This window comes from Cetorhinus maximus, chromosome 18 (genome assembly GCF_964194155.1).
Source record: "Cetorhinus maximus chromosome 18, sCetMax3.hap1.1, whole genome shotgun sequence".
Classification (NCBI taxonomy): domain Eukaryota; kingdom Metazoa; phylum Chordata; class Chondrichthyes; order Lamniformes; family Cetorhinidae; genus Cetorhinus; species Cetorhinus maximus.
The window spans coordinates 24,504,017-24,526,626 of record NC_135896.1 but is presented as its reverse complement, the minus strand read 5'-3'; the positions used below and the strand labels follow the sequence as shown (position 1 = coordinate 24,526,626).

The 22,610-nt window shown below is 47.8% G+C and overlaps 1 pseudogene; it reads left to right on the top strand.

Moving 5' to 3' along the window:
• Window positions 1-21,036: 21,036 nt before the first annotated feature.
• On the top strand, window positions 21,037-21,570 carry LOC144693459 (small ribosomal subunit protein uS17 pseudogene; annotated as a pseudogene).
• Window positions 21,571-22,610: the final 1,040 nt, after the last annotated feature.

Genomic DNA, 22,610 nt, shown 5'->3' with positions numbered 1-22,610 from the left:
GAGACTTTTTCTTGCTGTGCAGACTAATTAAGATGGCTGCTGCATCACATGACATTGCATCAGCTTCCTATGATGATATAACATAACTATTTACACAATAATATATTTAAATGAGTATACTTTCATATTAGCAAGCACACCATAACAACAGATTCAGGAATTTTCTCCTCAGATTGTAAAATTGCCAATGTTATTCCACTACTTTCAAGTAAAAGAGATAAACTAGGAAATTACAGGCATATTAATCTAATGTCAGTTGTGGAGTTGTTTCTAGAATCTATTATTAGATTGACTGAGCACTTGGACAAACATGAACTTATCAGAGAAAGCCAGCATAACTAATGATGGATTTGAATATTTTTAGGGGTAAGAGACATGGTAGATATGTGTATTATTTATATGGATTTCCAGAAGGCATTTGGCAAAGTTCCATATAAGCGGTTGTTAACAAAAAAGAGAACACATGGAATTGGAGGTAACCTACTGATCACAAAACAAATTAGTTAGGAAATAGGAGACAGGGAGTAGGGATAAAGGACGTACTCAAATTGACAGGGGAGGACTAGTGTTGACTCTCAAGGATTTGTATTAGAGAATACAGTTTTTCAGTATATTTATAAATGACTTGTGGCTGAATTTTCTGTGCCCACTAGTGTTGGGTGTGCTTGGTGGCATGAGTTGACAATATGGCGAGAAGGCCAGAAATCGGTTTCATGATGTCGTGAAACCAGTTTGCAATCGTCCGCTTAGCCCCTTGATGGTGGGTCATGTTTCCTGCCATTGGACATCGGAACCTCATTGTAATATATCTGCTTATCATTATAAGGCTATTCCGCCCCCACCTGTTGCATCATCCGCCCACATCGGTGTGATTGCACGCCGTTGCAGAACACGTCTTGACAAGTGTGATGTGCAGCAGTTGGGGCTTACCGCCAGGGCCTTCCTCACATCGTGGACGTCCAAGGAGAAGAATATGCTGGAGACCAACAGCAACGGCACAATGGAGGGACATCCATGGCATGCTGGGTGGATTCTCATGGACATGGATCTGCTGCGAAGCAGCTCACGGAAGTTGGAAAGTCACCATTGAGGGTCTGCTCACAGCGGATGATGGTCGAGAGGGTGGAGAGGAGGGTTCAGTTGTGTTTAGGAGAGGAAGATGTACCAGGGTGTGGGAGACGAAGGTCTAGGATCGACCGGGAGAGGAAGAGGTGTCAGGATGGGGTGAAGTTGGGACTTAGGGGAATGAAGGTGTCAGGATGGAGTGAAGATGGGAGGGGGGAATGAAAGTATTGAGGTGGGAGGTTGGGAGAGTGGAGGGAGTACGGGGGAGGAGTGGGTAACAGGGGAGGAGACAGCAATTGGGGAGGTAGGTGTAAGGGGAGGTGGAAGGTGTAAGGGAAGGAGTTCAGAGGAAAGAAGGAGTATGGAGAGGGGAGGGACTCCAGGGGGAGGAAGGAGCATGGAGAGGAGAGGGAGTCCAGGGGGAGGAAGGAGTGCAGAGAGAGGTGGGAGTCTGAGGAGAGGAAGGAGTGCGGAAAGGGGAACAGGGATCTGGAGGAAGAAGTAAGTGCGGAGGCAGGAATCAGGAAGGGTGAAGGAGAAAGGCTGGATGAAGGAGTCAGGTGGGGGGAAAGGCTAAGCGGGGTTGGAGTCCAGGGTGCGGGGGGAAGGACCAAGGGGGGGTGTCTGGGGGTGTTGGGTGGGGGGAGGACTAAGGCGGGAGGAGTCTGGATGAGGGGAAGGGATTCCAAGGGGGGAAAGGGTTCCAAGTGGGGGATCAGTCTGGAGGGGAGGATGTCCAGGTGAACATGCAAGTGAGGGCTCTGATGAGTCCATGACTGCCTCCTGGGGAGCAAACTGAGGATCAGTATGGAACAATGGAATGGTGAGAACAACCTAGTGCCCCAGCCTTACTCCTTGAGGGGAAGGAGCATCTGGAGGGAAGTTGAGATGCCCTGTTACCTTCTCGTGTTGCCGCTGCAGGAGCTCACCCATGGCTCCTGCAACGGAGTGCCTGTCTGCACACATCTTTGCCTTCTGCTGGACAAGGGTCTCTATGGCGTCTGCCATCCTCACCATGGAGACCTCCATAGGCACACATGTGGGCACCACTTCATCAGAGAGCAGGCGGACGCATGCCTCTGACTTATGTTTAACTCTGTTGAGGGCTTCTAACAGCTCTGAGTGGTGTTCCTACATCAGAGACTGAACCACAAAAATTTAGGCTGACACTTACAGTACAGTAAGGGCGTTGCTTGGATCTTTACTTGAGCACATATAAAGATTCACTGACACAAAAGTAGATATGTAGATGTAATATTTCACTCTATATTCCAAGTGAAGACTGGTTCTGGTTTCTTCCTCACCAACTGTCTATCAGGAGTATAACAGTTCTCCCAGATGAACATAAGAAAACTCCATGCACTTTTTTGAAGAAGAATAAGGGAGTTATCCCATTATTTATCCCTCTCCCAACATCACTGAAAGCACATTTTCAGGTTATTATCACTTTGATGTTAGTGGGACCTAGCTGTTTGCAATTTGGCTGCCATATTACAACAGAGAGTACGCTTCAAAAATAGTTAATTGTCTGCAAAGTGCTTTGGGACATCCTGAAGTGATGAAAAGCACTATGTAAATGAAAATCTTTGTTTTTAACCTTAACGGAATTATTCTCCATTGTTCCATTTTTTTCAGACAATTCAGTGAAATAGGCAATATCTTCAGACTAATTTTTAATTGGAAAATTCAGAGCATTTTCCTGACCCTCCATAATATGCATCAATTTTGTAGTTCAATTGTACCTGCAGCAGGACAGTGCCTTTTACAGAGTAACAACTCAGAGCTCTTGATATTGTGGCATGGAATGAAATATACTTGTGCTCAAGGTTGCAGGTGGAGATACACAGAGTGAAATAAAAAAATAATTAAAGTTAAAAATGTTGGAGGTCGGAAATGGAACTTGGAAATACACAGCAGCTGCTCATAAAGAGAAGGAATAGCGTAGGTTGTGAATTTCTGGTAATGCTCCATTCATTAAAACTGAACAACGAATAGGCAAGAAAAGGGAAAGCGGTGAGAGGGAGAGAATCAACAGATCAGGAGATCACAAAGAAGGTAAATAATCTTCTAAGTCCACAAATGGTTAGAACCTGAAACTAGCTGCAGATGCCTTGAGGTAGATGAGTACATGAGGAAGAAAGGCATAGAAGGATACGCAATTATTGTTAAAGGAGGAACGGTGGAATGGGGCCTGTGTGGAGCATGAACACCAACACAGGCCCATTGAACCGATTGGCCTGTTTCTGTGCTGTACATTTTGCACACCGCTTAGAGCTGTATCACATTAAAGATAATTAGTAAGATTACTAATTCAGACCAATATGAAAATAGTTACAGTGACAAGATGTGGGAAAGGCCCAAACAAATATGAGAAAGTAAGGAGCATGGAGAAAAAAGGAGAAATAAAAACAAGTAAGGTATTGTAAATGCAACAGGTCTGAAACCAAAACAGGAAAATGCAAATGAGCCACAAACCTCAAGGTTAAAAAAAGTCAACGCCTGGGACACGGAGCGTTGTTTTCTGAGACAGTGTCTGTACCTGATAAGTCAGCCTGCTTTCCCCGCACCCACACCCTGAAGCTGACAGTCCCATTCCACATCACACCCAACCTACTGGAAAGAAAATGAATGCTATGGCTCACATCTAAAGTTATCAAAGTCAACACTCAGGGTGTAAGTGAAAGCAATGGCACTCTTCCTGCAGTGTACATTGAGCTGCACTGAAGCAATGTGATTGGAAGTGACAAGACATTCGTGGCAAGCTGAAAATAGAGCAGTGGGAGAAGGAACAAGGGGATCATGGAGGGACCCATCCAGCAGAAGGGAACATTTGCTTGAGTGCTTGGTGCGGGCTTTGAATTGCAATTGGTGGAAAACCTATGGGCATACTGCCCCCCACAATATTCCAGTAGGCACTTGCAGCAGGCAAGGTTCCTCAGCATTGGCATATGCTTGATTATGGGTGGAATTTTCCGTGCCATAGGTGGCATGAGCGGACAAAATGGTGCGATCGGTTTCACGACGGCGGGAAGGCAGGTTGTGATTGTCCGCTCAGCCCGCTGATGGCGGGCCGCGTTTCCCGCCATCGGTCGTCGGGAACTTCATTGTAATACATCAGCATATCATTATCAGTCCATCCCGCCAGGCTCTTGCACCCCCGCTGGATCGTCCATCCATGCCAACGTGTTTTACAACAGCACAGAGGCGACGTGCACTTGGCGGCCTGTACTTTGGGTGAACTGGAGGTGAGTGCACAACAACGTTCTGCAGAGCTCACCGGGGTCACCTGTTGCTTTGCAGGCTTCATGGGTACCGGGAGGTGCCGCCCAGCCTCGGAGGTGACGTTTGAGGGTGAGGGGGAGCAGTGGGCAGGTGCAGCCTTGCCGTTGAGGCGACTGGTGGCAGTGGGGGCACAAGGGCAGCCCTGCTGTTGAATATAGCACACAAGCATTCGGGATGGTGGATAGGATGGGCAAGAGAAATGGCCACGCATTCGGGAAACTTGTATTAAGTGACCATTCCTCTTGAAACTGAGACAGCTCAGGCGCCACCACATTGATATGATGGTGGTTGGTCTCCTAGCTTATCTGTCCACTCAAGCAACACAGAGGCATCAAAGCACCACCAAGCGTTCCAGAGCTCCCCCACCCCTGCCTCCCAGCTCACCCCTGGCACAGACTGCAAATCCATGAGCACTTTAGTGGACTGCAGAGCAGTTGGGCTACACACGTTGTACAATCTCCTCACTAAAGCTGGCCATGGAGCAGTCACTGCTGGAGATGCTCACAGCCCCTTGCAATATCAGCATCCCAGTTTGGGCCAGTCTCCCCCATGGTTCAAGCTAACAGGGCAGCCTTGCAGCGCACCAATCTCTGGCCATCCATGTGGTGGCCAGTGCTCTCCGGAAAATGCTAAGGGGCCGTTACACTTAACCAGGACAGTTTCTTAGTACATCTATGCTAACCATGTATCTCTCTTTTTCATCCTGCAGGAGGAGTACATCAGGATCATGGAGCCTGGTGAGCTAGCTGTATGCCTGATGGCCTACAGAGTGCAAAGAAGACGGAGGAGAGAGTGACTGAAGCTCCTGGCTGTGCAGAGGCAGGAGCAGCAACCTCAGGAAGAAGGGGCGGCTGGGGGTCCTGCACATGACACCCAAGAGCCGCAACAAGCTGTCGCTGGTCAGCACCTAACGCCGCCTTTCATTCCTGCAGATGACCGAGAACCAGTGTCTCCGAAGACTGCACATGTCTAGGGAACTGGTCGCCCATATCTGCCAGTTACTGTAGGACTTTACCTAAGGGGACATGGAGGGCATCCACTGCCAGTGGCTGTGAAAGTGACCCCGACGCTCAATTTCTATGCCAGTGGCTCCTTTCAGGGCTCCACAGGTGACCCCTGTGGGATGTCTCAAGCCTCCACCCACAAATGCATCCATGAGGTCACGGATGCCATCATCGTGAGGGAATACAACTTTGTGTATTTCACCCGGGACCGGGACAGCCAGGATGCAAGAGCGATTGGATTCGCCCAGATCTTGGGTTTCTAACAGGTGGCACTCAGATCTCTGTCACAACATCAACCACACGGGCTTCCATTCACTGAATGTGCAGCTGGTGTGCGACCATCAGAAACGCATCCTGCAGGTATGTGCACAAGGTTTCCAGGGAGTGTGCACGATGCCTACATCCTCAGTTGCTCACAGATCCCTGGAGTTTTCCAGGGTCCACAGAAGCTGCAGGGATGGCTTCTCGGGAGCTACCTGCAGAGGACGTGGCTGATGACACCCGTGCAGCGGCTCAGGCTGCAGCAGAGCAACAGTATAATGAGACTCATGCAGCAAACCGCACCTTGGTGAAGCAAACCATCGGAATGCTGAAGTTGAGGTTTCGGTGCCAGGACTGGTCTGGTGGAGCCCTGCAATACAGTCCGCAGAGGGTGTCACGCATTGTCGTCGTCTGCTGCGCCCTTTACAACCTGGCGCTGCAACGGGGTGAGGAGCTGGCTGAGGAGGAGATGTAGTAGCTTCATGTCTCCTGCGATGAGGAGGACGCAGACGGGGATGAGGGTGAGGAGGTCCTCAGAGGCAACAATGATGGGGATAAGGGCTTCACACTGGCTAGACAAGGCAGGCACGCTCAGGAGGCCCTCATAGCTGTTAGACTTGTGGAGGATGATGACAACACACAGTGAGGTGTCCCCATAGTTCCTCACATCATATTTGTGAATGTTTGACTCCAGTCTGGCTTATGGCAGTGCGAATACCCTCTGTGAGAATGCTCCTGTCATGGAGATGCAGTGGAGGCCCTTGTGGTTGCTTGATTGCAAGAGGATGATGACAACATACGTTGAGGACTCTCCATAAATGTTCACCCAGCTTCTGAGAATGTCTGACTCCTGTCTGGCCGAGGGCAGCTCGCTTGCGCTACATGATCAGGGTCTTATCGTAGAGACACAGCCATGAAACTTTAGAAGCATGTGATGCTTTGTCCACCTTCAGCACCTGAGCCCTTCAGGAGCTGGAGCACAGCATCAGTGGTCACAAATGCTGAAGAGATGGGAGCCAGCCCCCCCTTTAAAGGTGCTGAGAGCACACAGAGAGCATGAGAGAACCCTGTAGCGCCTGTCACAGAGATGGAGTAGATGGAGAAAGTGTAAGCAGGACGCCTGCCGGGCCAGATGATAAATGTCCCTGGGTGGTGAGTGGTCCCATGGACGGGATAAGGACAATGACAGTGCGTGTAAGAGAGTGAATGGTGATATCCCTTGAACTGGCAGCGAGTGGGGGCCCTGTGGATGTGTGATGGGTTTGTGAGTGTGTGAGTTGAGAGCGATGAAAAGAGTGACTTACCCTGGCAGGACAGAGGAGAGCATTCATCCTCTTGCAGCTCAGGGTGGCTGTCCTCTCCTGAAGGGCGTTGGCGCTGACTACCGCTGCCACTACCTCCCAAACTGGATTGGTCACGTTGCTGTCCATCCTGCAGCCAGAGCTGGGGTACAGGACATCCCAGGGGGCCTCCACAGCATCCAGCAGTCGCTCGAGTGACCCATCATTAAACCAGGTGGCTGCAGTCTTCTTGCCAAGTCTCCTGGGCAGCAGTGGTGAGCTGGAAGCAATCAGCTGTGTTTGTGGCTGGCCTTTAAACATGGCTCCAAGGGTGATGCAATGGCGGGGTGATGGCAGGCAGGTGAATGAGGACCCCACTCGCCATAGAAACAGCATGTTTCCAAGGAGTGCATAAATAATGAGGTGGACTTGGGACGATACGGCGTGAAAACTCACCGTCGTGGTTGATGAGCAGCACGCCGTTTTACCCGCCCACTACCGCACTTAGTGCAAATTTGGGAAAATTCTGCCCTATAAACTTGGAAGAATTATTGTAGTTTGAATTTAGCTTTAGCAAGCTGAACATAAAGCTAAAGTCGCTGAATGTGTTAAATGGGGGGAAAGCATTTTGTCACGAATAACACATTGGTGGTGATAACCGAGTTGTGTACTAGGGGGCTCTCTGCCACCACCCACCACGTACAGCCTCCCAGTAAAAAACAACTTTGTGATTGGCTCTTCTTCAACATTTCATGTGAAAGAAAATATTAAAGCAGCTCTGCCACAGTATTGGACAAATCCTATTTAGTCTTTGCTATTGATGGTGGTGTAATTTTGGCAGTCAAGATCCAATAACAATATTACAATTCCTGTTAGCCATCACGAAAGCCTTCTTTTTACTGCCCCTGGGCATGAGCTTTCACTTTGCATCTGTCCCGTGGCTTGCTGACATCATAAAGGTTGTTAATTTGCTGAAGTTTATGGGGGAATACATCCCACAAAACCAATAGTCTGACCGAAAAAGATGCCGCTTTGCCCTTTGACTGGGGTTTTCTCAGGGGCTGTGCACAAGGAAATAAGTGTAGAATCTGGAAATGTAAAAGATTTTCCTCCTCCGCTGAGTTGACAGGTCTGACATTCAATTGCTGCCAGTGGGGAAGTTAGACTTTTTCTATTACCCTGGGTTTCATTTCCCTGTCCCAAATGTATTTGAATTTATTTTTTTCTATTTTCTTCTGACCTTCTTGTTTGGCAGCTCTCCTTTGCTGTCACTTGATGTGTCTGGAACTTAGCCTGCAAACAGTGGGGTAGAGTTTCCATTTTGGACAAAATCAGCGATCCTGGCACATAATGTTGACAAACGTTATTTTCCCCCAATTTCCAGTCCAACTCATTTGCATTTCGCCGAATGCAGAATCTTCCATGAACCAGTGCAATTGGCCAGTGCTTTGAAATGTACATTTTGTTGAAAACAATTACCTCAAATCTTTTCATTCATAACTTAAAAGTGACAATTTGGTGAAGTTTGATTGAAACAGCTGAAAATGGGTTTATCACAAAAAGTACATCTTTTTAATCAGTGTCAAACCACCACCTCAGAGTAACCTCATTCAAATGACTGAAATTCACTTTTCAAAAATATATAAAACCATTTGCTCATTATATTGGGGTACACTGGAGCATTTCTCAGTAAATTGAAACAGAAATTACACTCAAAAACTTTTTAAATTGATCTTATAGTATTCTTGGACCAAAAAGAGCCAGATTAAGTTTTAAAGCCTCTTGGTAGGCCTGTAAGGAAGTGCAATTCGTGGAAATGTCCAGTGGTGCTTCATTCACCCTGGAGTGGGCGGGTGGTCAATTTTGTGGATGAAGCCTGGCTCTAGTGTGGTGCTTTCAAAACTGGGACAAAAGGTCACAAAAACTTGAGTTACATTAAATAACTTAAACTTAAAATTCCACAATCTTTTGTGCCGGTCACACTGATTTCGTCCATCTGACACTGAACAAAACAGCGCCCTCGAATAGAAGCCCCAGGCTATTGCATCTGTAAAATGATCTGAAAATGCAGGAGGAAATATTCCCATGGCTCAACAAACTGATCTAATTAGTAAGTGGGGTCAGCCCGTAACCACAATTTTAAATATATCCCGCAAAAATGATATGTTTTAAAAAAAAGTCTTAATCCCGGCAGAATGGATGCACTGGGCTGGATGTTCATCCTCGAGGATGGTAGCGGGAATTGGGAAAATTCCCGGCTCGGCCCGCCTGCCTCAGGAGAAAGTGCCTGCACAGCGATTCATCGTCGGGTAGGGGAGCGGGGGTGGGGGGCAGGTGTGCGCTAGAATCTGGCCAGGCGTCCCGTGTTCAGAGGCTGCCACAGGTGCCGAGTTGGGTTGTTTAAAAGGATCGTCTCAATACTGTGGGATTTCTCCCAAGTTATAATGAAAAAAGTAAGACCCTATAGCCTCACCCTTCACACCCCCTCACCCCGCAAAGACCCCTCATGCCCTATCCATGCCACCTCATGCTCTCCCACCCAACCTCCATGCCCCATCATGCCCCCTGCCAAGTTATGCCCCTCACTCACCCACTATGGCCTCTCATAACCTCTCATGCCAAGTTATGGCACTTCCATGACCATTCACCCACTGTACACTGTATAGAACCAATGAGTGCTACAGTGACAATAGCATATGTCGGCCACAATGGCGGTTTCTCACGCCATATCATCCCAATCCCATCGCATTAATTATGCATTCCTGGGAAACACACCGTTTGAATGGCAGGCAGGCGGGCTCTCATTCACCCGCCACGCCATCACCTTGCCACTTCATCACGCCGGGCATCATATTTAAAGTGCAGCCATGCACACCTCTCAGTGCTCCCAGCCCACGACTGCTGCATGGAAGACATGGCCCCAAAAGGCAAAAGGACTGCAGCACCCTGATTCAATGATCCATCCCTCAAGCGTCTTTTGGACGCAGTGAAGGCCTGGTGCGATGGCCTCTACCCTCTACCCTCACTCTGGCCAGAGGATAGACAGCAGCATCACCAATCCAGCATGGGAGGCAGTGGCTGCGGTGGTCAGCGCCAATACCCTGGCAAAAGAGGACGGCCACCCAATGCCACAACAAAACGAATGGTCTCATCCGTTCCGCCAGGGTAACTCACTCTTCTCATCACTCTCAACTCATACACTCACAAACAGATCACACATCCACAGGGATCTCACACCTCAACGGATAACAGCACTAACTCTCACACACACCCTCACATCTCCATCAGGCTCATATCCTCTGGAGCTCACATCCTCATCCCGTCCATGGCGTCGCTCACCACACAAACATTCTATGCAGTGCCATGTATCCTGCTCACACTCCCTCTACCTGTTTTCATGCAGGAGAAGCTGGCTTACAGCAGCAGGGAGAGTAGCCCACATTAGGTCCCTCACCCACTTTGAGGAGCATGCCACCGTGCTGACTGGTGAGGATGTGGACCGTGCCTGAGGTGACGGTGAGGTCGGCAGCAACCACCCTCATGAGGATCCTGCACGACATCATCCCTCTCTCAACGCAACTGTGAGTGCTCTCCCTCCTGCTTTTGACTCTGCTGACATGCACTAATTATCTCTACTTTGGTTCACAGGGAGCTCTGCCAAGTGACCGACACCCTCAGCCAGCCAGTGCCTCAGCTCCATTCATGTCCTCACCACCAGCCAAGAGGATTCCTCCTCCATTGAAGAGCTGGAAATAAGCAGCTTGGAAGACCCATCCCAGTGCTTACCCACACCCTCCACCAGTGCAGAGACACACACCTCGGTGGGACCTAGATCTAGAGCAGGCTCGGGTTCACAATCTGGTGGTCACCGCGTGGACACATGTTCACAGCAGGAGGAGTCAGGTTTGGTTGAGCTCCCCAGCTCTTGGAGGACTGCTGGGGAAGAAGCATCTGTGAGGTCTGAGTCAGATGACGAGCCTTTCATCTTATCCTAGAGAGTCAGCAGAAGGTGGGGGAACATCACACAGAGTGGCACATGAATTGGAGGAGTGCATTCGCCTGCACTCTGATGAAAGTGGTGCCCGCATATGCGCGTAGGGAGGTCTCCATGGGGAGGCTGGTGGACGCCATGGAGACCCTGGTCCAGCAGAACGTGGAGGTGTGTGGGGACCTGCACTCCATCGCCGGAGTCATGGGGGAGTTCCTGCAGTGGCAATGCGAGAGGGAAATGGGGCATTTCAATGACCCTCCAGGTGCTCTTTCCACTCAAGGAGTCAGGCCAGGGCCTCTGAGCACCCAAAGGGAGGAGGAGCAGCAGCTGGACACCCCTGGGCCATCCACTCAGGAATCTCAGAGCCTGTCCTCTCCCTTCAAGCCCCCTTTGCCTGTGACCCCCTCAACCTCGTCCTCTGTCACCGCAGAGGGAGCAGCTGGTCCACAGGAGGACAGTCAAAGCAAGCCAGGGTCCCCAAGGCCTCTGCTTTCCAGAGGACCCATGCCAAATACATCAGAGGCAACAGGGCCTAGCATTGCATGAGCTGTCTCCACCCCTGCTGCAAAGAGTCAGGCAGTAACTAGAAGTCTAAGGCGTTCAAAGTTAAGTAATTCTGATCATAGTTGGCTACATGAGTGAACACATTTTGTCACTTTACAATCTAGAAATATATTCCCTTTCACTGAATAATGTGTAATGGTGTCTTTCATTTGCATTGTGTCCTCCCACTGCATCCCCCCCACAACCCTCACTTGCAGTTCAGCTGCATGCAGCCGGCCCGATTCTGGAGGGAGAGCTATGTGTGGCAGGGCCTTTCAGAGCTGTGTGCAAACTCTCTCCCACACACACGGAGCCTTCATCCATCACACTCATCTCAAGGTCCTGAGCATTTTCAATGTTGTCTGTTGGGGCTCACTTTCAGTTGACCATCTGAGCTGACCTGCATCTCTGTCCACTCACTGATCACACTCCCAGGCAGCACCTCATCTCGCCCATCACATCTCTTATTTCACTTTCGCTTTAGCTGGCATGGTGGTAATGCAGTTTTTCTTTCGTTCGTCTATCCTTTCCCCTCCACCAGTCAACCATTTCCTTTCCCCCATCACTGTTGATCCCCCTGGCATCACCTTTCACCTCCCCTTCGTGACCTACCAGCCACAACCCATTTCTTTCGGGAATGACCAGGTGAACGTTCACGTTCCCTTCCTTCCCGAAATTTCCGCCCCGATGCACATTAACCTCCCTGATCACCTCCTTCCCACCCCTAGTGGTGCCTCCAGGTCCCCACCAACCACCCTTGCCGTCCCTTCCACCGATACCATTGAACCATCACCCATCCTACCGCCTCAGTCTGCCCTCGGTCATTCTCATCGTTCCCTCATACCACGCCCACCTTCAGTTCGCTCCCCAGGAGGCAGTCATGGACTCATCAGAGCCCTCCCTTGCACGTCACCCGCACATCCCCCCTCTGTATCCATTCCCCCCTTGGATCCCCCTCCCCCCTTGGAACCCCTTCTCCCCACCCAGACTCCCCCCCACTTCCAATCAGTCCTTCCCCTCACGCCGGACTACCCCCCCGCCTTTAGCCCTTCCCCCTTCCCGACTCCTTCCTCCAGCCTTGTCTTTCTCAAGCCTTACCTCTTCCTCCAGCCTTACTCCTTCCCCATTTCTGACTCTTTCAGACACCTTACTTCTTCCTCCACTGTTACTTCTTCCTGCAGCCTTTCTCCTTCCCCCTTCCCGACTCTTTCCTCCACCCTTACTTCTTCCTCCATTCTTAATCCCTCCCCTCTCCGCAATCCTTCCTCCCCCTGGACTTCTTCCTTCCCCTGGACACCTTCCCCTTTCTGCACTCCTTTCCTCCTCCAAACTCCTTCGCCTACACCTTCCACACCCCTTAAACCTACCTCCCCAGTTGCTGTCTTCTCCCCCATTATCCCCTCCTCCCCTGTAGTCCTACATAGAAACATACATAGAAAATAGGAGCAGGAATGGGCCATTCGGCCCTTCGAGCCTACTCTGCCCTTCATTATGATCATGGCTGATCATCCAACTCAATAGCCTGCTCCAGCTTTTTCCCCATATCCTTTGATCCCTTTCACCCCAAGAGCTATATCTAACTCCTTTGGCCTCAACTACGTTCTGTGGTATTGAATTCCACAGGCTCGCCACTCTCTGGGTGAAGAAATTTCTCCCCATCTTAGTCCTAAATGGTCCTTCCCTCTTCTAAACTCCCCCCTGATACCTTTGTTCTTCCCTCCCAATCTCACCCCCCAACCCCCTGACACCTTCATTCCCCCCTCCCCACCTAACCCCCCTGACACCTTTGTGAATTGCTTTGCGTTGGAGCCACGTCCATGAGAATCCACCCAGCATGCCATGGACATTCCTCCAGGGTCCCGATGGTGTTGGGCTCCAGCATCTTCTGTTCCTCGGATGTCCGCAATTGTGAGCAAGGCCCCGATGGTAAGTCCCAACTTTTACACATCACACTTGTCAAGACATGTTCTACGCTGGCATGTTTTCCCGCCGATGTGGGCGGACAATCCAGGAGCACAGGGAATGATTCCAGCGGGCTGGCCTTATAATGATATGCAGATGTGTTACAATGAGGTTCCTGACGTCCGACAGCAGGAAACGCAGCCAGCCATTGACAGACTGAGGGGACGATCGCAAACTGGTTTCATGATGTTGTGAAACCGATTTATGGTCTTCTCACCGTACTGTCCACTCAACTCATGCCACCGAGCACACCCGATGCCAGTGGGCACGGAAAATCCCCCTCACTGCCTTGGAAGCAAATGGTGTTTGTAGTTTGTGTGGACAGTTACCTCATGGTTTGGCATTGCCGGAGGGCACCAGGTATTTGTTTCCATCAATTCCCAGAAGTCCATTCCATATTTTACAGAATGCCGTCAGTCTATTTTTTTTCCTCCTTTTCTGTCTTGATTCCCGTTCCAAATCTTAGATCAAGGATGTGACACTGGCATATTTCCCATACTGACTCATACAGAATTGTGCAGCTTCAATCTTATTTATATCTCTCACCATGCAAGATTCCCACACACAACTTGCGTACTCCAGGATTGGACAAATGTTTAGTAAACTGTAACTCTGTTACCTTTGCTGCAATCCCATAGATTCCTCTTCAGAAATCCAAGAACCCTGTTTGTTTTGGATGTTATCTGCTGAATGTGGCATCCCCACCCACCACCCTCCTGCCTGATTAAATGATCCTGCCCTCGCAAAACCACAACTCACCACCAGGAAGTGCATTAATTTCTGTTCATAATTTTCTATTGAAAATACTGATGTACCATTACACTGTACAAAGGCAGGGGCTTTAAACTGCAGTAATATGAATGTTGCTGGGATTTTCCTTTACTATAGAGAGTTATAAAGTATAGTAGTTGGTAACAATCCAAGAGAGCGTTCACTGTTTATAGAAAATGATCAAACTTGGCTGGTAGTAGGTTTCTGATCCTTGTACTTTCACACCCTGAAACTACCAGAACCAGCCACTTGTCAATTTGACTGAAATATGCTTCCTGCAAATTCACAAGTATGAAGAAAGTATAAATCTCTTAAGTACAAACCAATATTATTTTCATCCTTTTAGTTTAACTCTTATTAAGTTGCCCGGATTAACTGACATTTCCTAATTTCATTGAGCTTTCAAAGAACTGGTTAATAAGACCACATACTTCCCAAAAAAAACTGCAAGGCGGGAAAAAGAGAAAGCAATTTTCTTTGTTAGCTTTAACTTTTAAACCTTATCCTACACAACTCAGTCATGTCTCAGATATGTCCATCGCAACCATTCCAGGTCAAATGACATAGATGAGCCGCAGATGCTGGCTTTGCTTTTCAAGAAGCCTGCCCTAAACAGGAAAGCTAACCAACATTAAAGAAAGAACCTCTCAAAAGTCAAGACGGGACACATCTTTTTTAATTCTTAGGCTGGAATAAGGAGATTGCTATATGAGATATTTATGCAAATTCTTCATAAAACTCAAACAACTCTGCAACGCGTGATCTAGACGGAAAGTCCCTCATCAAGTTCCACCTGCAGTTGAAATCGGTGAAACTAGGCCATTCATTGTTTATCACCTGGTTTGTACTGAAGCCAATTACATGAAAAGTTCAGCCACACTGAGGTAATGGGAATTAACTGCTTGGACTTTCACGTGGTTAATTCCACCAGTTTGATCAGAGGCAGTGTCAGATGCCTGTAACCCACGCAGGAAGTCTTGGAACAAGGGGGTGGGGGCTTTTATCCATTAACAACTTCCTGATCTTGTAACCCACTTGTCCACAGACATAGGCAGTAGTGGAGAAGGTGGTGGAATGGGATTTTCAATCGCAATGCACATATAGAAATGAACTTTTTTCCAGGCTGCCTACAGATGCCTTGCTCGCTGTTAGCAGACAAGCACAGGTATAGTTACAGTGTGTGTCAGAAGTCAACAGTTGAGATGTTTTGTACATCTCTGCACTAGATATTCAAATTGCATCAGCCAATGATAGGATCAGTGCAGCTTGCAATTTCTTGTACTTGACTCATAAAAACCCACTGCCCAATACAAACAAAATGGAAACTGCCCCATGATTCTCATACCTAACATAATCTCTTGATCTTGTCTCTTACTCTATCCATAATTCTTGTGCTCCTTGTTTAAAAAATTGAAAAATCTGGGGCTAGGTCCTTAGCTCCACTGACTTCACCACTCTCTTCACCATCGCCCCTCAGCCTGATGCTGGATGTAACATTGCTATGGTTACCAATAATGTGAAAAACACACGAACGGTGACATGATTTCCAGTAAAATCTTAGATAACTAATACGAGGAAAGCTGAATAGACTGCAAAGGTACAAGAAGTTCATGCAGAGGAGGCTATTGCTTGCACACGAACAGGAGAGAGAGCACATCCTGAGTGGGGCACAGCCAGAGTGGGTATTCGGAATTTGGTGCAAAGCAGGAATTGAACTAGTAAGTCTTTCTCTTTAATTTCTCTTTAATTTTTGTAAGTTCAGTAGTCTATTTAAAAGGCTGGTAAGGTAGCTGACTCAGCTGACTGTGTGACAGTTAACTGTCAATCACCTGAAGCCTGATTAGGGCCTGAATAGGTGTTATTTACTATTTGAAGCTTAACTAGTGGTGAGTCACTCAGCTCTGTTTAAGAAAGCGACTATCTAGAAGCACACTGCAGTGTACTTGCACACGAACAGGAGAGAGAGCACATCCTGAGTGGGGCACAGCCAGAGAGGGTATTCGGAATTTGGTGCAAAGTGGGAATTCAGTGCATAGGGGACGAGATGCTCTTAACATTTTTTCCTTACTATCCAACTTCTTAAATCTTCAGAGCGTGCTGCAGCAGTAGAGGCTACAAGGGAAAGGAATCACTGGTAAGTAGTGGGTAAGGTATTTACTGCTTTAATCGCTTATAGTTTAAGGTCTTTTTGTGGTTTACAGTTTGTATATTCTACAGTAACAAGGATCAGGAAAGAAGGGCCCTAGAGTAATTGACTTAAAAGGTTTAATTTAAAGGGATAAGTCATGGCAGGAGCGCTCAAATCGTGGTGTGCTCTTCGTGCTCCATGTGGGAAGCCGGGGACATTTACAGTGCCTGGGACCAGCATGTGTTCAGGAAGTGTATCCAGCTGCAGCTCCTGGAAGCTCGGGTTTCAGAGCTAGAACGACGGCTGGGAACACTGTGGAGCATCCGCGAGTCTGAGAGCATCGTGGATAGCACGTTTAGAGAAGTGGTCACACCACAGATGAAGGGACTTGAGGAAGGAAGGGAATGGGTGGCCCCCAGGCAGTCCAAGACAAACAGGCAGGTAGTTCAGGAGTCCCCTGGGGTCCCACTCGCAAACTGGTATTCCATTTTGGAGGCTGATGAGGGTGCTGGTTCCTCCAGGAAGTGCAGACAGAGCCGAGCTTCTGGCACCACAAGCAGCCTGTCTGTACAGGAGGGGAGGAAGGGAGGAAGAGCAATAGTAATAGGGGATTCTATGGTCAGAGGAACAGATAGGCGCTACTGTGGCCGTCAACGTGACTCCAGGATGGTATGTTGCCTCCCTGGTGCCAGGGTCTGGGATGTCACTGAATGGCTGCAGGGCATCCTGAAGGGGGAGGGTGATAAGGCAGAGGTCATGGTACATGTTAGTACCAATGACATAGGTAAAAAGAGGGATGAGGTCTTGCATCAAGAATTCAGGGAGTTAGGCAGTAGACTAAAAAGCAAGACCTCTCGGGTTGTAATCTCTGGACTACTCCCAGTGCCATGTGCTAGTGAGCTCAGAAATAGAAGAGTAGTGCAGATGAATATGTTGCTTAAGAGTTGGTGCAGGAGGGAAGGTTTTAGATTCCTGGATCACTGGGACCGTTTCTGGGGAAGGTGGGACCTGTACAAGCAGTACAGTCTACATCTGAACCAGAGCAGGAATAACATCTTTGCGGGCGGGTTTGCTAGTGCTGTTGGGAGGATTTTAAACTAATTCGTCAGGGGGAGGGGACACAAAACATTAGCAGAACAGGGGCACATCTTAATACAGGAAAACAATCAAGTCAGAGGGAGTACAGCTGCAATAAGCTTCAAGGGAGTAAGGCAAGGCTGGATGGCCTCTACTTTAATGCCAGGAGTGTTACAGGTAAAATGGATGAGTTAAGGGTGAGAATTGACACGTGGAATTGTGATATAGTAGCCATCACTGAGACGTGGTTGAGGGAAGGGCAGGATTGGCAGCTCAACATTCTGGGATATAGAATCTTCAGGCAAGACAGGGGAGGGGGGTAAAAGAGGAGGAGGCGTTGCATTATTAGTTAAGGAGTCAGTTACTGTAGTAAGGAGAGATGATATCTTGGAAAGGGCATCGAATGAAGCTTAGTGGATAGAGTTTAGGAATAAAAAAGGGGCAACCACATTATTAGGTGTTTATTATAAACCCTCAGATAGTCAGCAGGAAATTGAGGAGTAAATATGTGCACAATTTGTGGAGGTGTGTAAAAACAATAACAATAGGGTAATTAGGCGATTTCAACTTTCCCAACATTAATTGGGATAGATAATGTTAAGGGCTTGGATGGAGTGGATTTCTTGAAATATGTAGAGGAGAGCTTTTTAGGTCAATATGTAGAGGGCCCAACAAGGGACGGTGCATTGCTGGACCTAATTCTGGGGAATGAAGCCAGACAGGTGGCTGAGGTGGTGGTGGGCGAGCATTTTAGTGATAGCGACCACAACATGGTACAGTTTAAGTTTGTTATGGACAAAGAAATAGACAAATTGCAAAAGAATGTTTTGGATTGGGGGAGAGTGAATTTTAGTAAAATAAGGCAGGATCTGGCCAAGGTAGACTCGGAACAGTTACTTTAGGGGAAATCTACAGAGGAGCAGTGGGGGGTGTTCAAAAAGGAAATGGGGAGGGTACAGGCTCAACATGTTCCCTCTAGGGTGATAGGAAGGAGTAACAAGCCCAGAGAACCATGGATGACCAGAGATATTCAGATTACGATGAGAAGGGAAAGAGAGGCTTTTAGCAGGTACAAGAGAAGCAAATGAGCAGAGGCATTAGTGGAGTACAGACAGTGCAGGGTGGAGCTTAAGAAAACAATTAGGAGAGCAAAGAGGGGATATGAGAAAGCTCTGGCTGGTAAAAGTAGGGAAAATCCCAAGATATTCTATAAGTATATCAATGGGAAGAGGATAACCAGGGAAAGAGTAGGGCCCATAAGGGACCAAGGGGGCAATCTATGGGTGGAACCAGAGGACATCGCTAGAGTGTTGAATGAATACTTCACGTCCGTCTTCACCCAAGAGAATGAGGATGAAGATATCAAACTCAGGGTGAGAGACTGCAAGGTTCTTAAGCAAATTGATATAGGGAGTGACAAAGAATTGGAGGTGTTGGCAAGTTTAAAAGTGGACAAATCTCCAGGTCTGGATGATTTGTGTCCCAGACTGCTGAGGGAGGCAAGGGAGGAGATCGCAGGGGCTCTGACCCAAATTTTTAATTCCTCTCTGGCCACGGGAGAGGTGCCAGAGGACTGGAGAACAGCTAATGTGGTTCCGCTATTTAAGGAGGGTTGTAGAGATAAGCCAAGGAACTACAGGCCAGTGAGTCTCACGTCAGTGGTAGGGAAACTATTGGAGAAAGTTCTGAAGGAGAGTATCTATCTCCACTTGGAATGGTAAGGTTTGATCAGGGATAGTCAGCATGGCTTTGTCAGAGGGAGGTCATGCCTAACAAATTTGATTGAATTTTTTGAGGAGGTGACCAGGTGTGTAGATGAGGGTAGTGCAGTTGATGTAGTTTATACGGATTTCAGCAAAGCCTTTGACAAGGTCCCACATGGGAGATTTATAAAGAAGGCAAATGCACATGGGATACAGGGTAATTTGATAAGGTGGATTCAAAATTGGCTTAGTTGTAGGAGGCAGAGGGTGATGACAGAAGGATGCTTTAGTGACTGGAAGCCAGTGTCCAGTGGCGTACCACAGGGATCTGTGCTCGGTCCCCTATTATTTGACATTTATATAATCAACATAGATGACTATGTGGGGGGTAGGGTTAGTAAGTTTGCGGATGACACAAAGATTGGCCGGGTGGTTAACAGTGAGGTTGAGTGTCTTGGGCTACAAGAAGATATAGACGGGATGGTCAAATGGGCAGATAAGTGGCAGATGGAATTTAACCCTGAAAAGTGTGAGGTGATACACTTTGGAAGGAGTATTTTGACAAGGAAGTATTCAATGAACAGCATGACACTAGGAAGTTCTGAAGGACAAAGGGACCTTGGCATGTGTGTCCAAAAGGGACCTTGGCATGTGTGTCCATAGATCTCTGAAGGCAGAGGGGCATGTTAGTGGGGTGGTGAAAAAGGCATATGGGACACTTGCCTTTATCAATCGAGGCATAGATTACAAAAGTAGGGAGGTCATGTTGGAGTTGTAAAGAATCTTGGTGAGGCCACAGCTGGAGTACTGTGTGCAGTTCTGGTCGTCACATTATAGGAAGGATGTGATTGCACTGGAGGAGGTGCAGAGGAGACTCACCAGGATGTTGCCTGGGATGAAACATTTAAGTTATGAAGAGAGGTTGGATAGACTTGGGTTATTTTTGTTGGAGCAGTGAAGACTGAGGGGCGGCCTGATCAATGTGTACAAGATTATGAGGGACATGGAGAGGGTAGATAGGGAGCAGCTGTTCCCCTTGGTTGAAGGGTCAGTCACAAGGGGCCATAAGTTCAAGGTGAGGGGCAGGAGGTTTAGGGGGGATGTGAGGAAAAACTTTTTTACCCCGAGGGTGGTCACGGTCTGGAATGCACTGCCTAGGAGGGTGGTGGAGGCGGGTTGCCTCACATCCTTTAAAAAGTACCTGGATGAGTACTTGGCATGTCATAACATTCAAGGCTATGGGCCAAGTGTTGGTAAATGGGATTAGGTAGGTAGGTCAGGTGTTTCTCACGTGTCAGTGCAGGCTCGATGGGCCGAAGGGCCTCTTCTGCACTGTGATTCTGGGATTTATTGACCCCATTAAGGAAAGCAAAGTAAATGAAGCATATAAATTTCAAGAAGTTTTGAGCACTTAACTGAGAGGATAGGAGAACTGGGTAGAATGAGTGTCTGCCTTAATCAAGGGGATCCAGAGGGGGAAGGTCAGCATTAATTGAGGGGATGGAATGAAGGGAGATTATCAGCATTGACGGAGGGAAAAAAGGGTCAGCATTAAATCAGGGATGGAGAAAAGGAGGATCAGCATTAATGGAAAAAAATGGGGGAAAAGGTCAGCTTTGACAGAGGAAAGGGTAGGGTCAGCATTGCCAGAAGGGATGAAGAAGGTGGTTAACATTTCCGTGGATTTGGTAGGGAGGATAGCTTGATTTGGTTTGGGGTAGGGGAGTGAGGGAAAAAAATAGTTAACTTAATGAATGTATGGAAAATTATCAGCTCGAACTGAGATTAAGTCATGTTATGACGTGGCAGATGATGTGTGCCAGGCGGACCATTTCCACAAGAGAAACTTGGCCACGCTATCACAACAGTTTTGCAATTTGTATTTATTAAGATGTGTGCACTGAATTCAGCAGTATTGTGTCCACCAAGGCCATGCGAGGTTGCTTAAGAGACCCCTTCACCGAGCCTCGGTCTCTTCCCAGGATTGACGGCGCGAGATGGCGGACATACAGACTGAGCGAACTTACCAAAATCAGCCCACCATCTTCCAGAACAAGAAACGGACACTTGTGGCTGAAGGCAGCAAGGAAAAGCTCCCCGGCTACTATCGTAACGTAGGCCTGGGCTTCAAGACTCCACGAGAGGCCATCGATGGGGCCTACATTGACAAGAAGTGTCCATTCACCGGGAACGTGTCGATCCGGGGGTGGATCCTGACAGGTGTTGTGACTAAGATGAAGATGCAGCGGACCGTTGTAATTAGCAGAGACTACTTGCACTACATCAGGAAGTGCAATCGCTTTGAGAAGCGACATGAGAACACATCTGTCCACCTATCACCCTGCATTGGGAATATAGAGAATGGGGACAGTGTGACTGTGGGGGAATGTTGGCCTCTCAGTAAGACTGTGCGTTTCAATATCCTCAAGGCCACTAAAGCCTCAGGAGCCAAGAAACAGTTCCAGAAATTTTGAATATGTTTGTAAAGTAAATCAGCCACAATAAGACCTTTAGAGATTTTAAAAATTAAATTAAAATATTTATTAACAAAAGAAAAGATTTCAAGCACATACCTAAGACTACAATTACTTATTACTATACCAAATCCTAAAATTCCTAATTAACCTGACTCCCAGTTACACACCTCTTTAAGGCAACAGTCCAAAATAGATTTTAGATTTAAAAAAACAAGATAGCAAGTTAACATAGTACCCACTTGACAATGGAATTCAAATGGCTTTCTCCAGCTTTAGTTACTGGACATAACAGACTTATGCACAAATGGCTGGAGGCTTCTTCAAGACTGTCTCACACACTCCTGTTAGATCTTACATGGTCCTCAAGATAGCCTTTCGTTCTCCTTTATATATGTTTCTCTCTTTTTAATATGTAAATTCCATTGTTCCATATCTCTTTGGAGCTGTATCTTTCCCATAATATAAATACTTTCATGTTGCCTATATTGTCAGTAACCTTTGGGAAAAATAAACACTCCTTTGCATTGCTTATCTGGCTAGTTGTAAGCAGACTAACATCCCTGGAATCCAACCAATCCCTTCACTTATCTAAAAATGCAAATTCCCTTCACACCTTACATGCTAAGACAGCATCCTTTTTTTATTCATTCATTGGATGTGGGCTTTGCTGGCTGGGCCAGCATTTATTGCCCATCCCTAGTTGCCCTTGAGAAGGTGGTGGTGAGCTGCCCTCTTGAAACACTGCAGTCCATGTGGTGTAGGTACACCCACAGTGCTGTTAGGGAGTTCCAGGATTTTGACCCAACGACAGTGAAGGAACGGTGATATATTTCCAAGTCAGGATGGTGAGTGGCTTGGAGGGGAACTTCCAGGTGGTGGTGTTCCCATCTACCTGCTGCCCTTGTCCTAGATGGTAGTGGTCATGAATTTGGAAGGTGCTGTCGAAGGAGCCTGGGTGAATTCCTGCAGGGCACGTTGTAGATGGTACACACTGCTGCTACTGCGCATCGGTGGTGGAGGAGGGAGTGAATGCTTGTGGGTGTGGTGCTAATCAAGCGGGCTGCTT